We start from the raw sequence: 12,828 nt of genomic DNA on the forward strand, positions 1-12,828 counted from the left end.
TTAGAACAAAGTTCTTTTAGGATCGTATGATTCTAAGCAGGATATTAAATAAGAACGTCATAAAGAACACAAGTATGGCACTGAATATGTCATATGATTAATGCGATAACACCTCAGAAGAGCTCGATAAAGAACTTCAATCTGTAGATGTGTTATCGCATTAATCATACGACATATTCAATGTCATACTTGTGTTCTTTATTACGTTCTTATTTAATATCCTGCTTAGAATCATACGATCCTAAAAGAACTTTGTTCTAACAATCGGTATCAGAGCAGGAGACTGTGTGATCAATACACATTCCTTATGTATTCATAATACTTTAGGGTTTCCGCTTTTATCGTATAAATAGAAGTCGTCGTCTTCATATCGACGACAACTCTGTTTTTGATAAAACCCTAATCTCAAGTTTACAGGTTTGATTCTAGCAGCTCACCATGTCTCACGATGATTCGCATACAAACCCATTAACATCTCAAACAACATAGGATCAACAACCAGAGTACCCATACTCTATACTCAAGACTACGAAGTATGGGCTCATCACTTTGAATTACGTGGTTGGATCTGAAGACAATGGCTATCTCATCTGGGAAGCTATCACTCTTGGACCGTTTGTACATTCGGGGACAAACACGACTGTTAAGTCGCAAACGGATTACAACAAAGTTGGTGACAAATGTTGAGAAGATGCCACATGATGAGAAAGACAAGCTCTTGTGTAACGTTAAAGCCATGCGAATGATAAGATTCGCCCTGCAATCTGACACCTTTCGGCTAGTAGGTTCATGCACAACTTCTAAAGAGATCTGGGATAGGTTGAAGGAACTTTACTCAACTGATGAAGATCTGGAACACTCCATTCAAACTCTGCTACTGTCAGAATTTGGAGTTTTCGAACATAAATCTGAAGAGAAGCTTGTACAGACCTCTGATCGGTTCAATCATCTCTTAAGTAAGATGATCAAGCATGGGATAGAGAGGAAGTTGATCGAGCAGAAAGTAACGTTCATGAACGGGTTGAGACCAGAATGGATGGCTGTGGTTTCCACTGTGAAGGCACATGAACAGTTCAAATCGTACTCGCTGGCGAAACTAGTAGGGATACTAAAGTCCCATTAAAGTGTTGTAACAAGGAAGCGAAAGTGGTCTCTGGTGTGGGATCGTTGGCTCTTGTTTCTAAAGGAAAAAGTATTGCAGAAGAAGAAGAAGAGTCAGACATGTCAGAGTGCGACCTTACAAGTGAGGAGTATGCCTTGATGGTCACAAATCCAAAGAAATTTGCAAGGAGAAAATTTTCCGTTAGCAAGAACCGAAACAGGCAGGGAAGTTATAGTTCTGAGAAGATGAAGGATGAACCAAAGGTCTCCTCTCAAAAGGATGAAGAGAAAAAGGGGAGCAAGCTTGCAGGAGACTCTGGATACGACTGCAACTATTGTCACGGCAAGAACCATTTTGCTAAAGATTGCATGTTGAGAAAGATGGCTGAGAAAAGAGAGGGTGAAGATGATGAGGCGTATTATATGCGCAAATTAGAAGAAGTCAAGAAGAAAAAGGCATCCAACAGCTCGATGAATGCCTTAATCGTACAGGAGAATGCTGGGGAAGATGAGTTCGGTGGCGTAGAAGTATGGTCGACCGAATCTGAAGACGAAGAAGTTAGAAGGCCCACTCATGGAAAGGCGTATGTGGCAAAGAATGAAGGTTCGGGTGGAAAGTGCTTTATCGTCACTGTTGGTCCATCAACCGAAAGTGCAGATACGGAACCGAACCTGACAGAAAACAAGTGTTTTGTGGCCAAGCCGGTGAGCGAGAAGATCAACGACTGCGATCGATTGATCAAAAAGGTACATTTTATTCTTGAGTCTCTTAAAATTTCAAAAACTGATTGTCAAGAATAATTAAATGAATTAAACTTAAAATTTTCTAACCTAAGTAGTAGCCTCATGCAAACCCGCTTAGCGAATTCTAACCTAACTGACCAACTCGGCAGGGTGTCTTCAAAAAGTGAGGAAAGGAGAATGTGGATTGAGCTGAAGGAAGCGGAGTTAGTTAGAGCTAGGGATGAAAGTATTTATTTGCAAAGAGACAATTTAAAGTTATTAAAACAAAGAAATGTTTTATGTTTAATTGCTAAGCGTCTTTATACTAATATTGCTCAATTACATTTAAGTTATTTCCATTTTAAGTGAAATGAAAGGTGTTTCGGAGGGAGTTGTACCTCCAAAACAAGGGGGAGAGAGTAGTGCTCATCATTTTGTTCAAACGAGATTGATTGTGAAGACAGAAGGTGCACACCCGAAAGTCACAACAGAACCGAAGGTTGATTTAGCTTCGGGTTCTGGTTCTCAATCAAAGCAAAAAGAGATTAATGATGACATTGAGAGTGATGTTGAAGAAACTATAGCCGATGCTCTAAAACGAAAGAAAAGAGACAGAGAGCTTGATGAAACGATGAAAGTGGCTAGGGAAGCAAAGGAGCGGGAAAAGAAAAATAAGGAAAAAGAGGATGCCTTGCAATGCAAGAAGGCTTTGTTTCCTGAGTGGAACAGAGACACACTTATCAATCAGGCGATTGAGTTTCCTTTTGTTTATTGGTTGGAACCAGTTGCTTCGTTTGATTGTGATAACTCTAAAGACTCGCAGTTTGATATGCCTATTACCAGAAAAGCTTTTACATATCACTGCTTTGAGGCGACTGTTGAGGTTCCGCATCCACACCCGAAGGTTGACAGGGAATTGATCGATTTTTACTTGAAGAATGGTCAACCACAGTACTTGACTTGGAGTGCACAGAAGATTATGAAAGTCAAGGTACTGAAACCTTCACCTGCTGGGAGATTCGTAAATGTCAATTTCAAAATCACCCGTGGTTCAACAAACACGGTGTCTATAATCTCTCAAGAGAGAGGAAGCACCGAAAGTTCAAACTAAGAAGAGTACAGAATCTAAAATGGAATGTAAGACAACTGTAACTCAGAAGGAGAAACCAAAGGCCAACTTCAATGTCCACAAATCTTAGAAGGAGCTAGCTGAACAGAAACGCTTGGGAAATCAGAGATATGCCACGAATCTGAATTAATGGAAAAGGTATTGGAATTCTCAAAATCCCAACTATGAGACTCCAAGGAAAGGATCCATGGACAAGAGAAAGGAAAAGTTGAAGGAAAATTTCAGTCCAAATTCCTATTATTCCAAATCCCAGAACCGAAAGTCATGTCTCGGTCCTGAACCCACTTTCGGTCCTAGACCTAGTTTCGGTCCCAATCCTAGTTATGGATCCTCCAAGTCCCAAGTTGAAAAAAATTCTTTAAAGGACATCAAAGGAAAAGGAAAGCCGGTATCAGACTCTGAGAAGGAAAATAAGAAATCCTCCACTAAACCTAGGAATCAAACGAAAAATCCTAAACCATCAAAAACAACCCCAAGTGATACACCAAAATTTAAAGAAGATAAAACAAAAATCAAGGTGTATGCCATTAAAAGAAAAGATCAAACCACTCTTATTAAATGAACTTATTTAGTTGATGTTTCTGTAGTTATTCCTTTCTCTGTGAAAAACTCACCATGACCCAAGAAACTTTGGGTTCCTAAATCTACTTGAATTTGCAGGTAATCAGTGACGAACAGTTTGACGACGAATGGTATATAGACAGTGGTTACTCGCATCACATGACAGGGAGGAAGGAGGAGCTAAGGGAGTTTCAGTCCCTGAAAGATGGTGGGTATGTGAAGTTTGGAAACAATTCCTATGGAACAATTTAAAGGATACGGCATGATAACTAATGGAGACTTCTCGATCAGAAAGGTGGCTTATGTAGAGGGCTTGCAACACAATCTCATCAACGTGTCGCAATTAGTTGTGGGCACAGGTTTGAAGGTATCATTCGATGATGAAGGGTCTGAGATAATGGAAAAACAATCCAAGAAGGTTCTGCTGAAATCTGCATGAAAGGGAGAGATGTACCCTCTGAATCTTAACCTAATTCGAGGGACACCAGCTATTTGTCTGCTGTCAAAGGCAAACACCGATGAAAGCTGGTTATGGCATCGACGTTTATCACACCTAAATTTCAAAGACATCAACAAATTAGTGATTGGTGATCACATTCGAGGCCTTCCTCTTCTCAAGTTCGATAAGGAGCATTTATGTGCAGCATGTGAGATGGGTAAACAGAGCAGAAGAAGCCACCCTACACGCATCAATATTAAGATAGTGGAAGCACTTGAACTGTTACACATTGATTTGTGTGGACCTTCTGCTATAGAGAGTATCGGTGGAACTAAGTACATTCTTGTCATTGTAGATGATTTTTCACGCTTCACTTGGGTTTTCTTTCTTAAGCAGAAATCAGATGCTACTCCCAAGCTGAAGGCATTCATCAAGCAAGTGGAAGTACAACTAAAAAAGACGGTCAGAAACATCAGAAGTGATAATGGTCTGGAATTCAAGAACAAGGATTTTGAGGACTTTCTGGCTGATAAGGGGATAACTCACAATTTTCCGACCCCTTATACACCACAGTAGAATGGGATTGTTGAAAGACGAAACCGCTCGTTATGTGAAGCAGCCAGAACCATGCTCAGTTTCGCTTCCCTACCTTTATACTTCTGGGCTAATGCAATTGCCGTTGCATGCTGTACTCAGAATCGATCCTTGCTCAACAACAGATTCTCCATAACTCCGTATGAGATCTTAAACAATAGGAAACCGAATGTCAAATTTTTCCATATCTTCGGTTCAAGGTGCTTTATTTTTAATTCTAAAGAGAACCGAAATAAGTTTGATGTTAAAGCCGATGAGGGCATATTTCCGGGTTACTCTATGTCATCAAAAGCATACAGGATGTTGAATAAGCATTCCAAAAAAATTGAAGAGACCTATTATGTCACCTTTGATGACAATTATATGAAGAAGGTTCAAAGGACTGAAAGTGCCTTAAGAGACATATTCCCAGAATCTGGACAGGTCTCGGTTCCAATATCCAACCTGTTTGAGGAATACATTCGGCTATTCGATGAACCAGAAAAAGCAATTCATTCAGAGGCAACAGCAGTAGATAACAAAATCGATAATCTCAAGAAGGTCATAGACGAAGATACTAAAGAGATTGAAAGAGAACCACCAAGTACTAAATCATCAACAGGCTCTCCAAACAAAGATTCAACGTTCCAGGGGGAGAGCTCTACAACTTCAAAGAAAACTGAAGTTTCTGTTGAGGGGGAGAATCCGAATTCATCCCCAACATCTAAAGGTTCAGATGATAGGGAAAACACTGATCCAAAACAAATAAGTGATAGTCAAATCGAGGGGGAGAAACCAACCTCTACAAGAAATGCAGACTCTAATGCTGACAAAGATTTCACTTCGCCGGTCGAGGGGGATAAGGAGAAAGAAAGTGATAGTACTACTGACGAAGGTGAGGTTGATCTGTCAGATGTTGAAATAGAAGTAGAAGCTGAATTGAATCCAGAATATGATCCAAATTATCCTCCATTAGTGAAATGGACAAAGGACCATCCCAAAGAGCAAATTATTGGTGAAACTTCAGAAAGTGTTCTTACTCGATCTCAACTGAAGGCGAAACAAACTGAATTATTCTCTAAAGTGGAATTTTGTATGTTTAAATTGTTTATTTCCAAAATTGAGCCGAAAACTGTAAATGCTGCACTTGATCATTCAGATTGGGTTCAAGCAATGCAGGATGAGCTCCATGAGTTCGAACGCAACAGAGTTTGGAGGTTGATTCCTACACCGAAAGATGCTTCTGTTGTCGGCCTGAAATGGGTGTTTAGAAATAAGCTGGACAAAGAGGGGAATGTCATTCGTAACAAGGCTCGGTTGGTAGTAAAAGGTTATTGTCAAGAAGAAGGGATAGATTATGAAGAAACCTTTGCTCCAGTAGCAAGGTTGGAATCTGTCAGAATCTTCCTTGCATATGCTACTCACAAACTTCGAAGTTTTCCAAATGGATGTCAAATGGGCTTTCTTGAATGGAGAATTAGAAGAAACCGTCTATGTTGAGCAACCACCTGGTTTTGTGAATGAAAAATACCCTGATCATTGCTATGTGCTGGATAAAGCTGTCTATGGGCTAAAACAATCACCGAGAGCCTGGTATGAAACGCTAACTTGCTTCTTGAAAATGTCAAAATTTAAACAAGGTTCGGTTGACCCAACCTTCTTTCGTAAGAAGGAAGATGAACATTTGATGATTGTTCAAATTGATGTTGATGATATCATCTTTGGCTCCATGAATCCTAGCTTAACAGCTGAATTCAGGAAGTTGATGGAGACTAAATTTGAAATGAGCACAATGGGTCCAATTAATTTTTTCTTTTGTTTGAATATTAGACATGGATCAGAAGGTATCTTTATAAACCAGGAGGCATACACCAAGAACTTCCTAACAAAATTTGGAATGAAGGGTGATTCAAAAGTGAAGGTTCCTATGGCATTTGGCACTAAGCTAACCCCATCTCTGGAGAAACCTGTTGTGGATATAACACTTTATCATCAAATGATAGGGTCCCTTATGTATCTAACAACTAGTAGAACAGATATTATGTTTTCTGTTTGTTACTGTGCCAGGTTTCAAGCCAATCCAAGAGAACCTCACATGCTTGCTGTGAAGAACATTTTTTGATATCTGAAGAGAACTTCATCTCTCGGTCTCTGGTATCCTGCAAGATCTGGATTCTTCATCCAAGCCTTTTTAGATGCTGATCTAGGAGGATGTGGACTGGACAGAAAGAGTACTATAGTTGGATGCCAATTTCTTGACGGGAAACTTGTTAGTTGGCAGTCCAAGAAACAAACCTGTGTTTCGTTATCCACAGCCGAAGCTGAATATATTGTTGTAGCATCTTGCACCTCTCAAGTGGTTTGGATTCAAAGTCAAATAAGAGATTATGGGCTAAGTATGAAGAAGATTCCTCTCTATTGTGACTCTGAAAGTGCAATTAGGATTTGTCATAACCCAGTGCAACACTCAAAAACCAAGCACATTGCACTTAGGTATCATTTCATCAAGGATCATGTAGAAGATGGGAACGTGGAAGTACACTTTGTTCGATCTGCTGATCAACTGGCAGACATCTTTACTAAAGCCTTACCAGAAGCAACCTTTAACAAAATCTTACAAGGCTTAGGCATGATGGAAGGAGAGTCGGTACCGAATCCTTAAATCTCTCATTAAAAATTAGACAACCGAAATGGACAGACCGCTCGGTCTATTTCAGCTCTAGACTTTTAGGGAACCGAAATCACAAACCGCTCGGTCTATCTCGGCTCCGTAATTTTCTGGAATCGAAATGAACCAAATGCTCGGTCTATTTCGCTTCACTCATTTAAAGATAAGGTTTTGGTTATATATTTTGTGCATATCTTTCTTTTGATTTGAACTTAATTATTCTATCTTTCTGTTTTTATTCTTTTTCAAAAAATTTCAAAAATCCAAAAATATTTTATGTATCTGTTTTTATTCTTTTTCAGAAAATTTCAAAACTCCAAAAACATTTTATGTCAAAACTTTCACTAATTTTTATTTGTCTCGTTTGTTTGTCTGTTTGGTGTGTTTCATTATACTTCTTAGGTGATATGAATACCCGTATAACCGACTGTGGATCTAAGGAAGGTATGATTCAATTTCAAAATGAACTAGTTAAGGGTCCCTAGAAGCATGTTGTTGCATGTTGTCTTAAGCCTCTACGATCTTGAGTAGGCCTTAATGATTTGATCTACACCTATCGTTTCTTCCAAATCAGGCTAATTTATACTACTCGGTCTAGAGCTACCTTACTCTTCTCATATGAGTTAAGAGTTTCTCTACTCTATCAGGATTATCTAGCAGAAGATACATTTGGTTCTTTAGCCACCTCCTTATATTCTCCATCTACTTTCGGTTCACCAATGTAACCCTTAAGACTCTTGGTCTTTACCACTGAGGTTTATGGTTACACAACATCTGTGTTTGTGATCTTAGATACGTTTACCACGTGCTGAGTGAAACCCAATATCCAACACCAAAAATGAATTTACGGTGAGTTATATATTCAAGAACTTACTGGTTACCTAAGGAAATCTCTCTTTTTATTTTTGTGTGATCTTTTATGAAATTGTCTACTGCCAAGGCATTTCTTCCCAAAGAGATCCTTTTTTTTTTTTTTTTGAGATTTCTGATTTCTCTATAGTCACTAAAATAATATATCCCACCTACCTGTTCTACAGACCACATCGGCCTCATAGGTTCTTCTTCCAACGTTCGGTTTTATGTTAAAACTCGAAGTTCGGTTGAAGACAAGCTACCCTAAGCCTATGATTAAAAGAAGTCTTTCAATGTTTATTAACAAAAACAGTTGATCGTATTTTTCGGGAAACCACACACGCACTTTAAGTCTCTCTTGACTTTGAAGGAAGTGATTCTTGCCCGGAATCCTCTGCTTTCTGTCTAATAATAAGATATTACTCACATCCCATACACATTTGATTTGTTTCTTTATCTTTGTCACACTTATGCACAAAAATTTTTACTTTCCAACATTCTAGTTACTGTTTGGTTTGAGTTTTGGGTTATCTATTGCAACCAAACAAGGGGCTATTGTGGAATTTCAAACGCCGATTGAAGATAAGATTTAGGCGCGTGAATTTGATCAGTTTCTAAACCCATGCGTGTTGACGTATACCTGGGAGTAACCACACTGTCACATCGCGCTTTTTCAGGCGATGTTTTAGTGATCTCATCATTATCATCACGGTTTTCTCTCTCCAGGCAATGATATATAAAGGGTTGAATGTTTTATTTGACTTTTACCAGCACTCAATTTTCTCAAACTTAAACGACAAGTAAACACTGTTCATCTTCTTCTTCATTCATCAATTACGAATTCCTCTTCAGTACATGATCAGACGACATCATCATCCTTGCTCACCATTAAACCTAACCAAAATATGATCATCGAACTTAATCCGTTCTTTTATGAATCATATATGATACAGGTTGTGGAATGTTTAAAATATTCACCCTGGTTTTAGCCCTAACCCAGGTTGAAGCAGTCCCAATGTCGCTGTTATCACAGGTTTATTCCACGACAACTTATGACAAAAACAAAGATCGTATCTATTTTACCATCCACGACAAGAAGACTTCGATTTCAAAGGTGAAGTTCTGTTTGATTTTGAATCTTGCAGTAGATTCTTCTATCATCTCGCCAGACTTTATCACCACATCTCAGTTATTATCAATGATGTACGAGATGGGGTATACCGATATGCTAACAACTATTACCAAAGTGAAGAAATCTTGTTTACCCTCTCAGTGGAATGGCTTGCTCACTCTACTGATTAAGGGTTTAGCAAAACGAAGTGGTGGTTCCGATACTACTAGCAAGGGTTTTCTCGTTATTCTTTACGGCCTTTACAACGGGATCAATCTTGATTATGGCTCTATAATCTGGTATCAGGTGGTGCAGAGTCTCAATACATCGACACGACTTTCTGAAGTTTCATGTGGACGTTTTTGGACCCTGATTACAAGGTAGGCAATTAATTCTTTAGAGATTCCGGTCATGCAGGATGCTCTACCTGCTTCTATTGCCACATTCCATACAAAGAAGATAATTCTCTCTAATCCGCTCAAGTTTCCTCATTATGGAACGATTCCTAAAACCATGTATCGTGGTGTTACGGAAAAGAGCAATGTCTTGGCTGACTATAGGAAACTTCCTCCTATAGGACCGAGAGTTATGTCTCCTGAGTAGCAAGCAACTTTGGATGCACTGGATAAGCCTACCAACAGAGGAAAGAGGTTTTCAAAGAAAGAGGATCCTGAGGAACGTAAGTCCAAGTCCTTTAAACGCAAGTCTGGTGAAGGATATACTTCTCAACCGAAACAGAAGAAAATAAAGAAGATGGCTCGCAGACCTAGAGAGAACACTCCTCCAAGCACAGATCATGCAGATGAGAAAAGTGATGAAGAAGAGGTTCGTCATGTCTCACCCCGAGAGCCCACTCCTCCACGTTCTCCTACTCCACCAGAATCTCCAAATCACAACAGAGTTCCAACTCCATCCCAATCGTCGAAACAGACTGTTCCACTTTTTGTTCCCACTGTTACTACACCCCTTACCACTCAAGCAACAACTTTGCCAACCCCACCACCAATTACTTCAGTTCCTATTTCTACTATTCCCTTATCTTCTCCACTTATAACCGAATCAACAACCACTACCATTCCCAGATCCACAGTGGAAGTCAATGTATCTGATACAGGGGCTACTACTGTGACTGAAACTCCAATCATTACCAAACCACCTTCATCAACCCCATCATCTGATTCTGGTGCTACTCTTGGAGGAGACGATGAGGAATTTGACTCGATCTACTACAGTCCTTACAGACTTCCAATCGATGATGAGGCTGATACTCCTGTCATAGGTCAACAAATACAGGGCATTCATGAGAAGTTGGATCGACTACTTGACGACAGCAAAGCCTATGGTGGTGTTGTTCTTAAAGCATTTTTGGAGACAGCCATTGAACAATATACTTAGGCAATTGACGAATCTACGACGGCAATTAATAAGTCTACCTCCACCTGTAAGCAGGCTATCAAAGAAGTTTCTGAGGTTGTTCATACAAATAAGATTTTTCTTGAGTTGTTGAAGTCTCATGCTGACACCCATGCAGCAAAGTATCAATCCTTTGTGGACTCCTTTTCTAAGTCCCTTCACGGTGAAACAACTAAGTTTGAGGCTGTACGCTCTGAGCTCAAAACAGAAACCACTTCTTTCTTAAAATCAGTGGATTCTCGTTTTGATGCTCTTGCTGCTAATCTTGCAACAAAGAGTCCTTGAAGGATGGTTTGGCTAAACAGCAAGCAACAATTGATGTTCAAAAAGTGCAGCTGGCCCAAGCAGAGAAAGAAATTTCCTTGTTGAAAACTCAGAGGGCTGTTTATAAAAGTTGTGCAGGAGATGTGAAAGACTTGCTGACAAATTTGCTTGAAGCGCATGATCCGATCTTAACTCTGACTATTCGGAATCATATTCAATCCAAACTCCTCCCTGCTATTGCCATTTTAAGTGAAATGAAAGGTGTTTCGGAGGGATTTGTACCTCCAAAACAAGGGGGAGAGAGTAGTGCTCGTCATTTTGTTCAAACGAGACCGATTGTGAAGACAGAAGGTGCACACCCGAAAGTCACAACAGAACCGAAGGTTGATTTAGCTTCGGGTTCTGGTTCTCAATCAAAGCAAAAAGAGCTTAATGATGACAGTGAGAGTGATGTTGAAGAAACTATAGTCGATGCTCTAAAACGAAAGAAAAGAGACAGAGAGCTTGATGAAACGATGAAAGTGGCTAGGGAAGCAGAGAAGCGGGAAAAGAAAAATAAGGAAAAAGAGGATGCCTTGCAATTCAAGAAGGTTTTGTTTCATGAGTGGAACAGAGACACACTTATCAATCAGGCGATTGAGTTTCCTTCTGTTTATTGGTTGGAACCAGTTGCTTCGTTTGATTGTGATAACTCTAAAGACTCGCAGTTTGATATGCCTATTACCAGAAAAGCTTTTACATTTCACTGCTTTGAGGCGACTGTTGAGGTTCCGCATCCACACCCGAAGGTTGACAGGGAATTGATCGATATTTACTTAAAGAATGGTCAACCACAGTACTTGACTTGGAGTGCACAGAAGATTATGAAAATCAAGGTACTGAAACCTTCACATGCTGGGAGATTCGTAAATGTCAATTTCAAAATCACCCGTGGTTCAGCAAACACGGTGTCTATAATCTCTCTAGCAGATCTTCCTAACCTCAATCCTCATGACTGGATTCTGCTATACAACATTCTGCTCTCTAATCTTAAGGAGTATGAGCCGATTTTAGAACATCTTAAGAGAATGTTGGCCTCCTATATCCATGAGCTTACAACTATGGATCAGGAGATAGCAAAGGTAATGAATAAAAAGCCGACTGTGAAGACAACGCCTAAACCTAGTGATGTAAACAAGATGAAATTGGGACAGATAGATTCAACAAATCTAACTGTCATGTTCACGAAAGGTGGAGGACATAAGTTTCTGTTTGCTTTGGTTGATAAGCATCTGTTTTCAATAGACTGTTTGGAGCATATCATCAGTATCATACACCGATGCAAGCAGAACTCAACGACTGATAAGAAGAACTTTACTGACATGCTTCGGTGGTATATTACTTTTCGCCATCATATGATAGCCATTATACCGAAGGTGTTCAAAACGATGAAGAAGCCTCCAGCTGTTAAAAAGGAATGAGGTTTCGGCTCCAAAGACGCAAAGGGGGAGGTTGTTGAGTCCATTTGTGTTGCGTCTTGGGCCATATATTTTGTATCCAGATTAGGCCTGTCCATCCGTGTCTATCTAGATTAGTTTCATTGTTATCTAGATTAACTGTTAGGGTTATAGTATATATATGCATGCATGTATGAGTATATTAGAAGTTGTTAATTACGTTGATTCTTGTAACCCTAAACACCTCTACAGATTGAAGTTCTTTATCGAGCTCTTCTGAGGTGTTATTGCATTAATCATACGACATATTCAGTGCCATACTTGTGTTCTTTATTACGTTCTTATTTAATATCCTGCTTAGAATCATACGATCCTAAAAGAACTTTGTTCTAATAGGTACTTTGACAAAATTACCATTATGTTGAAATTTATGTGATTATATGATGCATGTTACCATATTGTAATATTATAGACTCTCAGGTCATGATCTTTGATTCTATTATATCCGGTGGTCAATATATGTGCATTATGGCTCATAATAGTTAGTAAAAACACAAG

This window comes from Lactuca saligna, chromosome 4 (assembly GCF_052625555.1).
Source record: "Lactuca saligna cultivar CGN05327 chromosome 4, ASM5262555v1, whole genome shotgun sequence".
Classification (NCBI taxonomy): domain Eukaryota; kingdom Viridiplantae; phylum Streptophyta; class Magnoliopsida; order Asterales; family Asteraceae; genus Lactuca; species Lactuca saligna.